At 34.2% G+C, this 16,566-nt stretch overlaps 1 protein-coding gene across 1 annotated transcript in view; it reads right to left on the minus strand.

The window, feature by feature from the left end:
- The window catches only part of LOC139097260 (monocarboxylate transporter 1-like), a 203,102-nt gene that overhangs the window by 177,305 nt on the left and 9,231 nt on the right, over nt 1–16,566 (minus strand). The window lies entirely within an intron of this gene.

Consider the following 16,566-nt stretch of genomic DNA (forward strand, 5'->3'; position numbering starts at 1 on the left):
TAACAACAAAAGCAATAATTGTGAAAAGCATGCCAGACTGACTGTTTATATACATCGTAATGCCATAAATTATACGCACTATAGTATAAATGTGATGATGATAATGATAAAGAAAATTAGGGGTATGGGAGGGAAGAATTTAAATACAGTGATAAGGTTGATTTTTATAGAATTTTATTAGGCGCATTTTTTGGAATAATGTAGTCACGTAATGAGATTGTTTTAAAGCTTAGATGCCAATTATATGCTAGTGAACTAGCAACGTCATTCGAAGATGGTAAGCGACAAAATCCGACTTTTTCCAACTCTGGTTGGAGTTTTTAAAATTTTTTTGCCTTTGTCAGCAATTAGGTTTGGTATATTAAAATCTCGAATAGCGTATGGCTTCCAAATAGAATCTAATGAAGTGCAGTCCAGGATATAGGGTCTGACCCCTTTCTGCCTACGCGTCTATATGGGAATGTCACGATCGCGTTTATAATATTTTGACTCAGCTACAGAAAATCGATATTTCTCTGTTTAAGTGATAAATAGAACTGATATTGGATAATATTAATCCTAAAATAGGTCCAAGCAAATGATCAGACCAATTCAGTTGATTTTAAACTAAAGCTAGAATTTCTCCATATCATGTTTCCCTCAATACATCTTTCATCTGATATAAAAATAGAAAATTGCCTCAGAAAAGGAAATTAAATTTTTAAGCATCAATTGAACTTCCTCCGATATATAAAAAATCCAATTTCGATCAATAACACTTCAACACAAGAAGAAGCTCATTCAGTAATAATATTTCAATCTCCTCACATCCACCATAAATACCCAAAATAAGACAGCAATCCAAAATGTGTAAATATTTGCACATCAATATCAATTTTCACATCCCAAAAAATGAAAGCCCCGAAAAAAAATATTAAGGAGAGCATAAAATAAGAAGTAATTAACGAGTAGGTACGGTAGCATCATCTTCCAAAAAAATTATTCATTTCCTCACTGTTTCTACATAAAGGATTGTTGTCGCAACGACAGCAAGTAATTTAACACATTCCTTCTTTTCCTCCCATTCTCTCCTTTCATTTTACCACTTCTTTTACCTTCATTCAACGCTAATTTACGTTCCAAAACGTCGCACCTTTTTTTTATCATTCCCCATGCCGTGTATGAGAAATTTTTCATAATATTTATTTTTACTTTACTTCTTTTTCCTTTCATCGTTTGTTCGCTTACGTCAGAAAGTGAATTCTCTCCTGAGAATATTGCGATGCCTAAAGCTACAATTAAGATAACTACATAATTCATTGAATAAATTTTCTGCTGCTGACAGAGGCATCTCACTTCTGTCTTATACATACATGCATGCAGATATGGTGTACAATGTATGGTGATGCTTTAAATGATGTGATTGAAATTTAAGCGAGGCTTAGAATTATTATTTTTGGATGACTATTTAAATGAATTATTTGAGTAATTGAGTAAGTTTTTGAAATTGTTTTAATTGATGTACTTCACATAATGGAATTTTTAGATCCTGCAAATTCAAAATTTTAGTTAGTTTCAGATTGGAATTTCTCTATTTTAGTGCTTATAAAACAATCATGCAATGTTTTAGACACTGTATCTTATTCTCGTCTCATTTCTGGTCTTAAAAATGGACCAAAATCAGCGGATATGTAGTCGTCAAGTGATTCTCAAGTTCGTCAATGGAGCAACTTAGCAACTACATTATGCTGCTTAAGATTTGCTTAAAAATAAATTTGTCAAACATCACGTAGCCGTCAGAGAGCTCAAAAGTCTAGCCGTCAATGCAGCGACGTAGCAGCGACTACATTATGCTGCTTGTGTTTTGTCCCAAATTAAGTATATAGCTTATTAAAAAATATGAAAATGCACTGGTTTACCCAAACAGCATGATGCTGTAAATTTAATTTTTGACCGCAATAATTACCCAAAATCAACTGTCACACAGTTGTCAACTAGGTGACGAAGTGCCGCTCTCGTGTAGTGTTGTCCAAACTTTTTTTTGCTATGATCGAAGCCATACATGTGGCATAGTGACGCATAGCTTGAACAACACTTCCATATTGAATATTCCTAGGAGACAGTGGCATGCTTTTAATAGTAGAATAAACTAAAGACACGCTCGCGAGCATGCTAAAATCGCATATTCAAGTAGAGCACTCTCTTAAAAGCATGCTCTTTGCCTGATAGGGCTACAATTCTGCTATTTGCATAACAAATTAATCAAACTATTCAAAGAATTCTTCATTTTTTGCAACCTATCAACAACTCTAGTCTAACAAACTAAACTTCCCATCCACAATAAATTAGAACTAACCATTCAGCAAAAAAAAAGAAAACGATGTGAGAATGCACTAACAAAATACAACATATGTTAAGTGATACACGAGCTCCAAATGCTTTTGATATTGCCACACTCGACTAATACTCAAGCACTTATGCATGAGCGATGCAAAGAAGAAAATAAAATAAAAAATACTGCAGTGCTCTTGAACATCAAACAGTGGAGAAGAATGATTAATGCTACATACAGCATTTTCAATTTACTCATAAGTCGTATTATAATATCTAAAGTATGCATACAGAGAGAGAGACAGAATTAGGTTTATGTGGTACTTTAAAAGTAAATGGATTTGCATTTTTATTGTCGTAGATCAGTAAGCGTGATGGCATATAAAACATTGAATGACCTCAGTCTAATCGACGCATTGGTAATTTACAAGATTATGTGAAGCATGTGTTTATTTTTAGTGCAATTTTTCATCGTTGAGATATATGAGGTAATGGCTGTTTAACTAGTTTTAATGTGGAATAAATTTTAAAATGACTTTAAGTTTTAAATCAGCAGCTAGCATGTGTATAAGCAATAATAGCTGTAAATTATTAAAGAAAAAAGGAAGATTTGCATGCAATAGCTAGTTAACTGTTGAATTATTTGTACAAGTTGATTTCGAAAATGGTCGGTCGTAAACCCGTTGTAGGGCAACTTTATCATCCCTAGCCTGATTGTGTGGCTGTCCCCCTTCAGACCAGGTAGTTTGGATATGCCATTACTCTATCTTATGACGTACTTATCCCGACATATGTCTCGGTCACTTGTCGGTATTTAGCGGTATCAGTTGATATCAAGGAAGCTGTCGATAGAGACAGCATTGCATTTGGTATTGGCAATTGGCAGGAGGAAGCCGGCGATAGAACCAGTTTTAAGCGACATCTGAGGGAGGCCATGGATTACAGTAGATCTGTACGGCCTTCGAAGTAAGTAAGTATGTTGATATCGCGTATGCCATGGATCACAATTGATCTGTACGTCCAGCGAAGTAATTAAGTAAGTGAATACCACGAGAACGTACACACTTCACATTTGTTCACCTTCGGTGTCAAACTTCTGCTTTGCGAATCTAAGCAATAGGATCACGGTTAATTAGGTTATAAGTAAATGATTCATATTTTAAGTGAAGTATAAACCTAGATATTCAAGTGACAATTTTTAAAAAAAATTTAATGACTTTTGGTGGCATGAATTCGAATTGGACGTATTTTATTAGAAGTATAACTATTACTATATTTCAGACATGCTGCTCTTATTCAGTCATAAAAATTGAAAAATATATAAATTTTAAAATTTTATGAGAGGATGTGCATATGCTGAAAGATATAAACCAACATTCTTTAAGTTACTATGACAAGTAGTTTGTCGTTTACATAGAAGAAGAAACCACATCGTCTACACTCTGTGTGACTGCTGGTCACAATGTGTGAATCGAAAGAGGCTTCTCAACGGGGGTGATGACAGCATTGAGAATATGAGGAATCAACGTTACTTGGACATTGTTAGATTTATCAAGGATATCGCAATTTTATTGACGACTTTAAATTTGATTCACCTTTGACAGATTCTAAATTGTATTCTGTTCTATGACAAATTTTGGCCAAGAGCCATGCAATTACTCCATAAAAGAGATTTGCATATTAAGTCAATTTTCATTTCAACAGCTTCATTGCATCCACAACTCAATCACAAATCTACCTACAAAATGCGCTTATAGCAGTCTATAAATCATTTCCACTCAAATCCCTTCCATCATTCACCGACTTAATCGATAATCAACTTGCATTAATACAGTACGCAGTGCTCACAACACGATTGTCAATTTGTGTCAAATCTACATGAATTACGTTACATGTAATGAATGCCATTTAAAGTCAACCCAACGAATTGTAATTGGTTACACATTTGTCTTGCTGATTTTTTCTTCTCGGTACATACTTTTCGCATTAAATCAGCATCATAAGCAGCGAGAGACAAAAGACATTGAGTAAGTTGTGGAATGTTTTGATCCCAAAAAAGGGACCGATGGAAGTTTAAATTAAATTATTCAATCCAAAAATTGCCGCAAAAACACTTTTTTCAGTTGCTCCAGAAAAATAAATATTTTTAAAGGAATGTCCATGGACGTTCATGCTTAAAAACAATTGTTGTCCATTATAGAGTCAGTTCCGGGATAGAAAAAGTTACCTAATGTAATCAATTTTACAGATGGAAAGGATGTGAGCAATTTTTTTTTGTGGAAAGGTCAAATATGGGTCACGTTCATCTTAAAGTCATTTTGCCTTATATTCCATTATTCTTCTATTGTCTACACTCTGAATGGGGAAATAAAAAAAGAAGAATGAAAGCATTTCCATTGAGAATTGAAGAAATTTAATTTCGTATAGGGGCTGTGCTGTTATGACGTAACGTGTAAAATTGACTTTTTGATCCCCCTCCCCTCCTCTCATTCATAACAGAATCACCTGTTTACTAAAGGCAGTTGTGGACAACCTTTTACTTCTCGCGATACACCCCGATGGTAAGCTTCTATCGAAACCGCACACGGCATACGATTCAATGTGGCAAATTCAGTAATTTTTGGAGACGTAACATAACCTCAAACCCCTCTTCTTCCCTAAGTGCATTCCGTAACTAATGAACTCCCCCAATAGCGATAAAAGAGAGAAATTATTTTTATTTTCATCTTTTTTTTCGGTTCCTTTCCTCCTGTGTAAAGGGACGGTTTATTGTGCTTGATTGTATTGCATTGATTTAAAGGAATTTCTTCGGGTGTTTTACGGAAGTGATAAAATATTTTAAAGGAGAATAATTGACGAGAAAACAGAACTGAAACGTGGTGTAATTTTTCAATTCTGTCAATAATTTGCGATTGTGACAGGAATTTGTGATTGAGGAGGGTCTTGTTGGAGTGATGAAGATTGTCTGTATTTTTTTCAGGTCTATTAGTCTGCAGTTTATTTGATTGCTATTAGTCACGCATATTTTACAAAGATTTGAGTTGGTTTTTGTAGGAGTTGGTATTCTTTTTTGTGGAGCAGCTAGATAAAGCCAATAATTTGGCAATATACATGAAGCGTGAGTCGTGGTGGCTTGATGGTGGAATGGTTTCATACTTCGGTACCTAATTATGGTGATACCGACCAAGTAGTCATGGATTCGGGACTCGGATACAATGGAAATGTGGATCACATCCTTCCTATCGAGGAAAAGACAATAAGCTGACAAAAGCGTCATCGAAAGAGTAGTTCCGATCCCACATAAAACTAGGTCTTCTGAGTGCTGGTGCACTTTAACTCGTTAAAAAGTTCCTCATTCCTGATCCTTTGCCTTTCTCCTGAATGCTATCGACATGCCCCTTATTTTTACTAACTAATTCAAAATTACAGCACCCAAATTCACTCAGCTCATTACCCTCGAATTCATCATAACCCGAACATACTCATCGCAGTCAAATATTAAGAAGATCGAATGAAGAAATTACATCACAATTCATTAGAGACAATTTATTAGCACAACATAATTGAACAACAAGATAGAGAAATAAGGAAGGAACAATGAAGATAAAGAAGCCAAAAAAGGGTTCCCGACAATCACTTTCGTGCTGTTTGTGTTGTTGTATCTTAAAATCATCATCAGATTTATGTGAACAGAAAAAAGCAATAAATTTCTCGTATTTCTTTGCTTCTCGTCTTTCCACACTGAATTTACAGTTGTAGTCCATTTGTATGCAAATAATGAAAACAAAAGAGCGATTATGAATCTTCTGAAGGATTTGCAAGAAGCAAAATCGGCATGAAAACCTTTAAGAAATCGATATTCTTGTCGATTCTTTCAATTCTTCCCGTTCAGCTTACATCCATCGCATTGAATTAAAATCAATGCTATTGAGTACACAATGTGCCATACGCATACTTCTTTATCGCACAGCATCATCATAATTTTATTATCATCGATTTTTATTGCTTCTCTTTTTTCGCATTTCAGTCGATTATTCAAGAATAAAAAAAATTTTGTGTCTTGTCTCGCAAAAACTTTGTGTCTTGTCTCGCATGTCTTAATACATTAATTGCGTCTTGTTGCCATTTATGGTAAATTGAATTTCACTTAATTTTTTGTTTATTTATTTATAAATAACTGTTTAATTGGCAATTTGTCATGATAACGTAAGTGATCACAAGATACATGGATAAGAGAGTTCCCATCCAATGCTTGTTCCCACCGAAAGGTAGCAGTTGATAGAGACAGAATAGCACTTGGCAATACACTAGTTACACTAGTAATTCAATTGACAAAAGGCAGCCAAAGATAGAGTCAGTTTTAGACCCCAACTAGGAGAGGCCATTGATCAGAGAGGATCTGTACAGCCAGATAAGACAATACATTCAAAGCCTGGTTTTAAGATAGCCCTAACAGACAATGAGCATTATCACCTAAATAAGCATGTTCATAAGTATGCACAATCAATATAATTCAACATGATCGACTTTGTTAGCCTTGTCTGTTCGGGTAAATAGCAGACGATGAGCTTCAGTTCCATCTTCACCAAGAAATCATCAAATCCAATCTTCCAATAATCTCAATCACATCCTGTCAATAATTACATCAATTTTCCCCCTCAATTTCATTCGCAACACATTACTGTTTGCAGATCCGCAAGTTAAGTACCTAAAAAAATTTGTTGGGCAAGTCAAACAAGTTAATGTAAAAGCGATTTGCGTTAATTGAATTGCGAGACTATTATAAGCATTCGATGTGAATTTTTATGAACATTAATGAGACTACGCAACGCTTTTGTCGCTAATTATCTTATATCTTGTTATGTATGAATTGGATATCCATTTGATGTGTCTCAAACATACCTCGAAATTAAAATAAAAATGTTATGATATAATCTGGCTATAATTTCATCTTCATTCTTTTATGTTTTGGTGCCTCGAGCATAATTTGATGCTGATTTGTATTACAACATCATTTTGTGCTGTCCCGAGTGACATAAATGAAGAACGTTCTGTCGTGAAGCTATTTAGGCTCCGCTAAAGCTGTTTTAATAACACCGAATGGAAACTGGCTCTGTGTAGCGTCCATATGGGTAAAAAATCGAGACAACTTCCATTTAGTGTTACTAAAAGAGCTTAGCAAAGCCTTAATGATCCCATGGTTGAGCCTTCGTCATTTATGACGCTCGGGTATGAAATTGCCTCTCATGCGACTAGGTCAATATTAAATATGTATCAAATTTCAATTAGATTGCTATTGACTGTAAAAATATTGGCGGAAAAATGACGGAGCATGATCAATTTTTTGCTGTAAAGCTTCTATTTTTGAAAATGTGCTTGCTAAGCTGGCTATGTTTTATGATCTAAATCTTTATGGACTTCAACGAGTAATATGAGCAGTATTTTTAGGATGTTAAATAAACAATTGGCGAAGCTTTTGATTTTTTAGAAAGGATTTGTTATATTTTAATAAGAGTTTTGCCAAGTCTTTAAAGCAAATATTAGTTGGACAATATGGCGAGCTCTTTTGAAGTTCAATTCTGTACAGCATATTCGCTAGCTCACCACATCAAAGGTAAGACGCGAAGTATACCTTGCGGTACTGTCATTTATGATTTCAAACTACTATTTGGGTAAAAATGCGGTTTGCCGTTTTATGCCTCTCAGGAATCCAACAAAAATCGAGAAGATTTCGAGATCTTTTTCAAACTGCATCTTACACACAAGAACAGGCAAATTAAGATTCTTAACCACTTTCATAGAGGTCGTTTGCTTATTACGTAACCCAAAAAACTGGGAATTATTACGTGTCAAAATTTTATGCTCCGTTATGAGCAAATGACCCCATAGTAAAGAAAATAAATGTCTCTTAACCAGATCCTGCACCAAACAGCAACTATACGAAATTACTCAAACATTTCCCAGAATTGCGACTAAACCATAAATTCTCTCGAGTACCATGACACTTTATCAGTTTAAAAATTAATTATATAAATAACAAAGTGCAAAACTATGTCATACCATTGTAAGTAAGCTGTCGACTTGAACGTAATGTGAAAGGTGAAAAAGAATTTAATGTCAAGAATGCACGATTACATTAAGTGGAATGGGCAATTTTAGTTATTTCTCTGAAAATTAAAACTCATGAAACTATAAGGTATGAAATTTAACGAGATAAATAAAAATATTTAACTGTCATTTTAACAGACACCATCAGAGTAAGCTGATGGTTGTTCTAGGCAGTTGGCCGCAAAAAATATGAACAGAGGAACTTTTTACAAAGTTTTCATGAGTTTTTGACTGACAATTTTTTCGTTCAAATTTACGTGTCACATGCACATCACTTCTTTTAATATGACATGTCACTTTGTGTCAAATTTAATTCTCGATGTCATCATTTAGCCTGTTAGAAATGAAATTTCCCTCAATATTGTCGTGCACAAAAAAAAGCCTAAACAAGACTTCAAAAATTCAATCAAAAATAATTATTCTAAAAGCTTTTCTCGCGTGAAAAATGAAAGTAGAGCAAATTGCATTCACAGTAATCAACTTTAAACTACATTCAATTAGGCATGAAAATTGAAATGCAAACATTATGATACAAAATATAAACAGAATTATTAATAATTGATATATGAATGTAATTAAGTGAATAAATATAGGATGAAAATTTTGGAAAACCAATGGTTAATTATTGACCATTATATGTACAGGCATGGACGAAATTAAATAACATATCAGATCAAGTAGCAATAAGTCATAAATTATACGTGTGAATGAATATTATTTTAGAGTAAATAGGATTTGATTATACATGATATCTATCCCGAGCAACACCATGTAGTTACTAGCTTAGGGTTCCGCTTTGGAGTCGTATTAACGGCAAGACATAAGGATGCTAAGGTAAAACAAAGAAGAATAGTAAAGCATGGCCAAAAAAGAGCCACAAAGCGTCAAATTCATATGAAAATTTTACTTAAAAACGACCTTCCAATGATCAGCACCATCACTTATTGAAGAACCCTCCAAAATCACAACTATATAAATTGTATCAAACACCTATGCATATGCAGATTTGCAGCACCAACTCAGCATGCCTCAATGAGCATTCGCATAAACATTTCGCATACATATTCAAAACATTAAGCAACATTACAAAATCAATTGATGCAATTACTTCCACTAAATTTAAAGTCATCCATATGAGAAAATTAAATCACAAAGTAGGTCAGCAGTTTAAGCTCATTTACATAATAATTACTTCATAATCGCTTCAAATCGATTACATCCTTAGCGTATGAAACACAATAAAAAGTTTCCATAAAGCCTCAAAAGAGCCGTGGCACTTCAAGATAAAGCAATGCATTTTATAGACTGTGCGCTAAACATTCGCCTCATGGCTGATAATGGCAATATAAAAGCGAAATATTTTTACGATCTCAACGAGAGCCAATTTTGGCAGAATCACGAAATGGTGTTGAAGGCAATAAAAAAAGTCTGTTTTTTGTTCTTCTCATTTTTGGTCTTTAGTGTTCAATTTATTTTAAAAAAGCTAACGAGCTTGTCGTTCTTCTTATATCATGACTTCTTTTTACATGTCGGCTGTATATGTAATGTCTCATTATTTACGGTCAATAATTTATTTCTTCATTGTTTCAAAATTTTTGGTTGGAAGGCCTCTTACTTCCGTGTGAGAAAACTGAGCGGCATAATACGGGTAGCTGCATATTTTGGTATAAGACTGAGTCAAAATCCAACAACACACTGCGGTCTAGGCATATGTATTTGCATCTGGCATTAATACGGGGCAGCGTAGAGGAACCTAGAGCCATTTTCAGGGAGATGAGTTTTGAGGGTCAACCCCTCACCCTTTGAATCGGTAGGGTTTTCGAAACATCTCCCTCTACCCCTTCTTATTCTCAAAATTTTTAGAGAGCTACATCCTTAGCGGGACCCTTTCCACCAGGCTACACTTCTGGAGCTAGAGATTTAGAAGGAGGGAGCCAAAACACTTCAGAGGGTTTGACCTCAAAACCCGACACTTCGTCTGAATGCACCTGCAGTGAGCTGTTAGAGAGTAAGTCCACGTTACCTAAGCAGTCATCTCCAAGATATTTCAAGAAATTTCAGTTTTGCGTATAAATCAATAATGTTTACTATTCAGCGCGGAAGTCAACGAACACGCACTTTACCACATTTTGTTCATCTCATTTTCTTTTTCAAATCAATGACTTTTAATGATAGTCGTCTGCTAATTCCCTTTATGAGCTAAATACTTCTTCTTAATTCTTAATTCATCTTACAAAAATGAATTTTCTGTTCGTTGTCTCTCTTTTTTGATCTTTTTTCCGTTATTATAGCTTTTCTTCTACTTCTTCCACATCGCTTCCGGAGATTTTTGTGTATATTGGCTTCTGTGGTATGAGAAAAGAAAGAAAAAACATTGATTTGATGGCAAAAATATCAAAGTTATAAGCATTGCTGTCAGCTTATAGGGATTCACATTTTTGACACCACATTAATCCTATTCGATTATGTTTAATGGAAGTGTTGAGGAATAAATGCTACAAAATTGGCATTAGGAAATAATATTGTGATTTATTATTGGAATAAAAGGAAGAATGTTGGTGGTTGTTGGACGATATTGGTTAATTTGACTATGTTGAGGGAATTAAATTATGTTCAGCTACATTAAACACCCGAGTGACACAAATGAGACGACTTTGTCATAGATCTATTAAGGCATCGGCAAAAGTCTTCCATGGGAATGTCCCAGGAGGCGGCATTCATTTGGCTCTTAGTAAAGAAATTTAATTGAGTCTTAAAGCAGTGGTAGGCAACCTGTCTGCAGCGTTAAGTTAGTGTGTCGCCAAATATGATAGGAAATGCGGTGATCCGTATGCCGCGTGCTGTTTCGATCGAGGCTTACCACCAAGGTTTGCCATGTAACGAAAACGGTTGCCTTCCACTGTCTTAAAAGCTCCGAGGCAGAGCATTCTTTATTTATGTCGCTCGGAACAGCTAACCGAAAGACATAAAAATAGGAAAACTTGAAATAATGATCAAAAATTATTCATCATTTTCCAATTTAGTCCCAAAATTCTTTCTCTAAAATATGCCATCATTATCATTAAGGCAGATAAATGATCCAGAAAATTTCACATCAAGAAAAATTCGATTTATTGATGCCTTAAGTCAATTTCTTTACATACCTTCAATTTCCAATAATCTCTACATTTTCTGCCATATCATTATGTTAGCATGCCAAACTAAATAAAAGGAACAAAAATCTCCATCAATTGCCTCAACATACATAGACTTTCAATCGATATCAGAATCGATTTATCAAGGCTTTTTTGCTTTACACCCACAATCATTTTTAGTGTGTACACAAAACACACGCAATTTTTCGGTCTCGATTGAGGCATGAAAATAAAGACTAGTCAGAGAAAAATAATCCATAAACTCGTTGTGATGTAAATATTCGCATGCTGTAGAAATACACACGAGAATCAATTAGTCTTGAATTTCACATGTATCAAATGAACGCACTTTACATTCTAATACATTCTAATGGAAATGGAACGGTGTGTGCTTTCAAAGCTTATTATAATGTTTAGAGTGGTTAAACCGAAGTGGTTTGAAGGTTTTGAACTGTGTTGTAGTTGGTTAGGTAAGTGGTTTAATAAATTTTAATTAAATAATTAAAGTAAAGTTTAATTATAAGTTTCTATGGAGATTTTGAATTAATTGTAATTGAAAATGTCATAAAATACATTTATTCCATAATCTCCATATGTGCAGGTGCAAAAAGTTTGAAATGTATTTTTGGGATTTTGGAGAGATTTGTGAGTGATGTAATGTAAAATATGACAATTCTTAATTTAGGCACCCTTCATTTTACGTAGAATCACAACGAATTAGGAGCATAGTCAGCAATTTTTTGAGGAGGAAAGGATATGAGCCGGTGATAGAACCAGTTATAGGTTCTGGTTTTATAGGTTGACATCTGAGGTAGACCATGGATCACAGTTGATCTGTACGGCCATGGAAGTAAATAAGGGGCTGAGGGGTTTGAAAATTGGGTAATCAACAATAAAATGCATGGACCATAGGCAAGTTCGAAAAAATTTTCAAATTCCTTGGATATGTGCCTGGTAAGATTATCCAAAATTTTTTTGTAGTAAAAGCGAAAAGTGTGGCTTTATTCAAGGGATAATCTAGATTTTCACGAAAACCGACTCTACGTTAGAGCTACGCAAGTTTTAAGGTGCATCGAACATTACCACCTCAACTACGTACACCGATTACGATCACGGTTGCAGAACTAATCTAATTGATCCAAAAACGACCGAATGATCCAATAATCTTGAATAGTTTCACATCCTTGATAACACTACCTAATATTCTAATGATCCCTATCAATTTCTACACTTTATTTTCCAAATTAATTCACAAAACCATAAATCTTTTTTCAATTTACAGAGCAACATAATTAACACAGATTACCCAATTGTACTACATGAAATCCATAATTCATGAAGCCTTTTTTTCCACAATTCCTTTTTTTTGTGCATTGTTCTCTCCACAATCGTGATTTATCCGAATATAATTAATCAATTGCTATAGCAATACCCTATGCTTTGTAACAATCCGTACTCAATCGCACTGCATAATTCTCATGAAAAATGAATCAAAAACTTTCTATTACAACTTTGACTTAATCAATCAAATATTATGCTGATGCTGTAAACAATAAAATTTAATTTCCATGACATCAGCTGTCATGTTCAAGTCAACACAATATCAACCCCCATTTCACATTCCTGAAAAGCTGTGGACTTTTTTTATGATTTTTTATAAAAAATAATTTACTTTTATGTATGAAAAATTGAGGAATTTTTCAGAATTTTTTGATAGGATTGGAAGTTCATTGTGCGAGGATTAATTGATGTTAAATAAAAATTGCGTTGGGAAGCATATTAAAGAGTGATGAAATGCTTTAAGCGCTGATGTCAATAGTGCCAATTTGTTGGTTCATGAACAGCTATTGACTGATTCATTTGAAAGTACATATAATGTAAAATAGAATTGGAATGTGACGTCGTTTCTAAGGATGTCCACAAAACTCATGGAAGGAAGCTGTTGATAGTGACAGTATTGCATTTGGTATTGGAAATTGGCAAGTGATTTCCAACTATGAGATCAGATTCAGAGGTCATCTGATGCAGGAAATGGACCAAAATTGATCTGTTGAGGTGATTAACGATCACTAAAGGAAGAAATCAACTAACTGCAGTTGTACTTATAATTTAAATTCAAAATAACCGTTGACATGTTCTCAGCCGAGACTCAATAAGACTTCATTCACTGGTATGTGCAAATCATAAGCTACATGACCCAGAACCAACATATTCAATAAACATTGATCAAACAACTTCATCTGCTGATCCACCAATCATTTAATCACTTTTACTTACACTCAAAATGTCAATAAAAGCACATCGATAAGTAATTAAAATCGGATTACGATATTAATCCATAATTTTTCATAATCCTTTACCGCGACGATGACGTTAAATAAAAATCCCACTAAAGAATTTTCTGGGCAGACACAAATGCTAATTAACTTGCATTACAATACATAATGACTTAATTAAAATGTCAGTGGAACAACAAATTGAATGCTTCCTCAATTTTTCTCTCTTTTTATCGATCATGAAACGCAATCTGTGCCTTCTCTTAATATTCTTGCAAGTTTATATTTTTTGGGGGGTAATAAATTAAGTATTAAAAGTCATGGTCGTCAATCGAAACATTATTTTCTCTCTGATTTAAGTAAGTAAGGGAATGTTTGGAAGTTATGTAATGCTTTGGATAAAGGGGGGAGAGAAGGGGCAACAGAGTGCAGCTTTTAGTTCATGATTCTGATACAAAGCTCCACGGTGGGGGGAGCGGGCTCTAAATACTAAAGTTCGATCATGAACCGCAGGCCTCTAGTTTTGGGCTGTACCTTAAAGCTCGTCCTAGCCTGCAGGTCTGCAATTTTCAACTGCACCTTATGTTTTGTTCAAGTCCTCAGACCTGCAATTTAGGACAAACCCCAGTTGGGTTTGTTAAAACGCTATTTTAACGTCGCGTAACTTCCAAACATTCTCCAAGTGAGTAGGCGGAAAAGGACACGCAAAAGTGCTTGCCAACGCGTTATTGAAATAAAAGTTACAACAAACAAAACAATATCAGCATCCCTACAGTTTTGAAATGGCGATGTAATTTTTATTTTTATGTGCGAAATGGCAATAAATAAGGAAGTCTATAGAAGTTTATGTGAATTTTTTAATGAATTTCCTTTCTTGTAAAACTTTAATATTGTTTTGAAAAGAATGAATAGCTTTAAATTTAAAGGACTAGTTCCTTATTGCACAATAACTAACAATCTGTCAAAATTATGAACTCGAAACTCTCATAAAAATTACGCAATAAGACCCACGCACAATAAAATTCCAATCACGTTTCATTCTATTGTTAAAGTTGCTTTTATTAAGGGATGGATAGGTTTCTCGGTTTTTTTTTCTTCCATTTTCAAGACATGAAAAATAAAGATTTCTTTATTATTATGAAAAATCAATTAGTTTCTGACCTTTTCTCTCCCCATGCCATGTCCCTTTCTTTATTCATTTTTCTTCTTGGATGCGGTTTCTTTTGTAAATGAAAAATTATTTTGTGAAGCATACGGAAATGATGTATAAGACTTGAAAATGTCTGAATGAGGAAGTTTGGGGGTGGTTTCTTCGGTACTGATGTGGTATGGTGTTGGTGGAGGTTTGGAATGATACGACAGATCCGATGCCAATTTAGGTTTACCGATTCCTATTTAATATATTCTATTCCATTCTATTCTATTGTAAGGGAAGGTATAGGCACATCATGGTAATACACCTAGCATTAAAAAGTGGTCTTCTTCTATCGTGTCGCATCAATATAAAAGCAGTCATTCAGGCTTACATGGGGCACTTGAATTGAAATTTCCTACCACAACCTTCAAAAATACACATTACCCCATTGTTACCTCATAGTGTAATGCTGTGGTGGGTAACCTGTAAGCTGCGGCACATTAGTGAACCGCCAATAATTTTTAGAAACGCAATGAATCGTAAGCTGTGTGCGGTATCAATCGAGGCTTACCTGTGCCACGAAAATTAAAATATTGCACATCACTGGCCTAATGCAAAAAATTAAATAATATTTTCTGAACGTTATTTATGAACGACTCTTCTTAGAAGAACTGGATTGAATTTTCATGTTAATAAAAATTCAAATTAATTTTTTTAAAAAAAATATCTTATAAGAAATTCGAAGACACCTAAAGCTCAATTAATTTTGCCTTATACATATTAAAGAAAAAGCAAGTTGAGTGGAAGAATTAATTAAATTTTGTGGAAGGCATCAAATTAAATTTCATAAAAACGCTTAAATTTACTCATTTTTACGATGTTAAAAATTTTAAATTATTGGAATTTTTAATGTTGTTAATTTTGAAATTCGATAGAAAAATGCACAGTTTATTTATTCATGAAGAACTTTTCAATCACGGAAAAGAAAGTTTAATTGAAAGGAAAATTTACATAGGTATTAAATGGGGGTTGTTTGCTTGTTACGTGACATTGATTTTTGGGGCTTTATTTCATTCTTTTGACACATTTTTGAGAAGCTTAAAGTTGCGAGTCAGCTTCATTTTGTTCGAGTCGACTCGACTTATCCTAAAACTGGGGCATGGGGGATTAAACCCTCCCCCTCCACTTTTTGGGAAAACTTCTTAAATGCGAGATTTTTTAGAGGCCTGCAGCCTTGGACAAACTATAAAATGCCGTCCTAAACTGTAGGTCTGTGCACCTAAAATGCAGGAAATGCAAGCTCGAGCTCCATGGCCGAACCCCTTAAAAAATTCAAACTTTTCCCCTTCAAAATACTTCAAGCTACGCCACTGCCTCTAAAAGAGCAAATAATTTAATCCATCGTCCCCCACATCAGCAACGTGATGAATATACAGATACGAAAAATGAGTAAAAAATTTAAAACTTTTTTTCATCGAGAAGGAATAACGCAAAGTAAATCTCGATAAAATTCAATTAAATGCTGAAATTTATACAAAAATTCGATTAATCAATATGCGATCTCACAGCATTGATCCAAAAGTTGTAGATAATTTTCACTAAT

This window comes from Chironomus tepperi, unplaced genomic scaffold (genome assembly GCF_022539635.2).
Source record: "Chironomus tepperi strain 1889 unplaced genomic scaffold, CSIRO-AGI_Ctep_v1 contig_418, whole genome shotgun sequence".
Lineage (NCBI taxonomy): Eukaryota > Metazoa > Arthropoda > Insecta > Diptera > Chironomidae > Chironomus > Chironomus tepperi.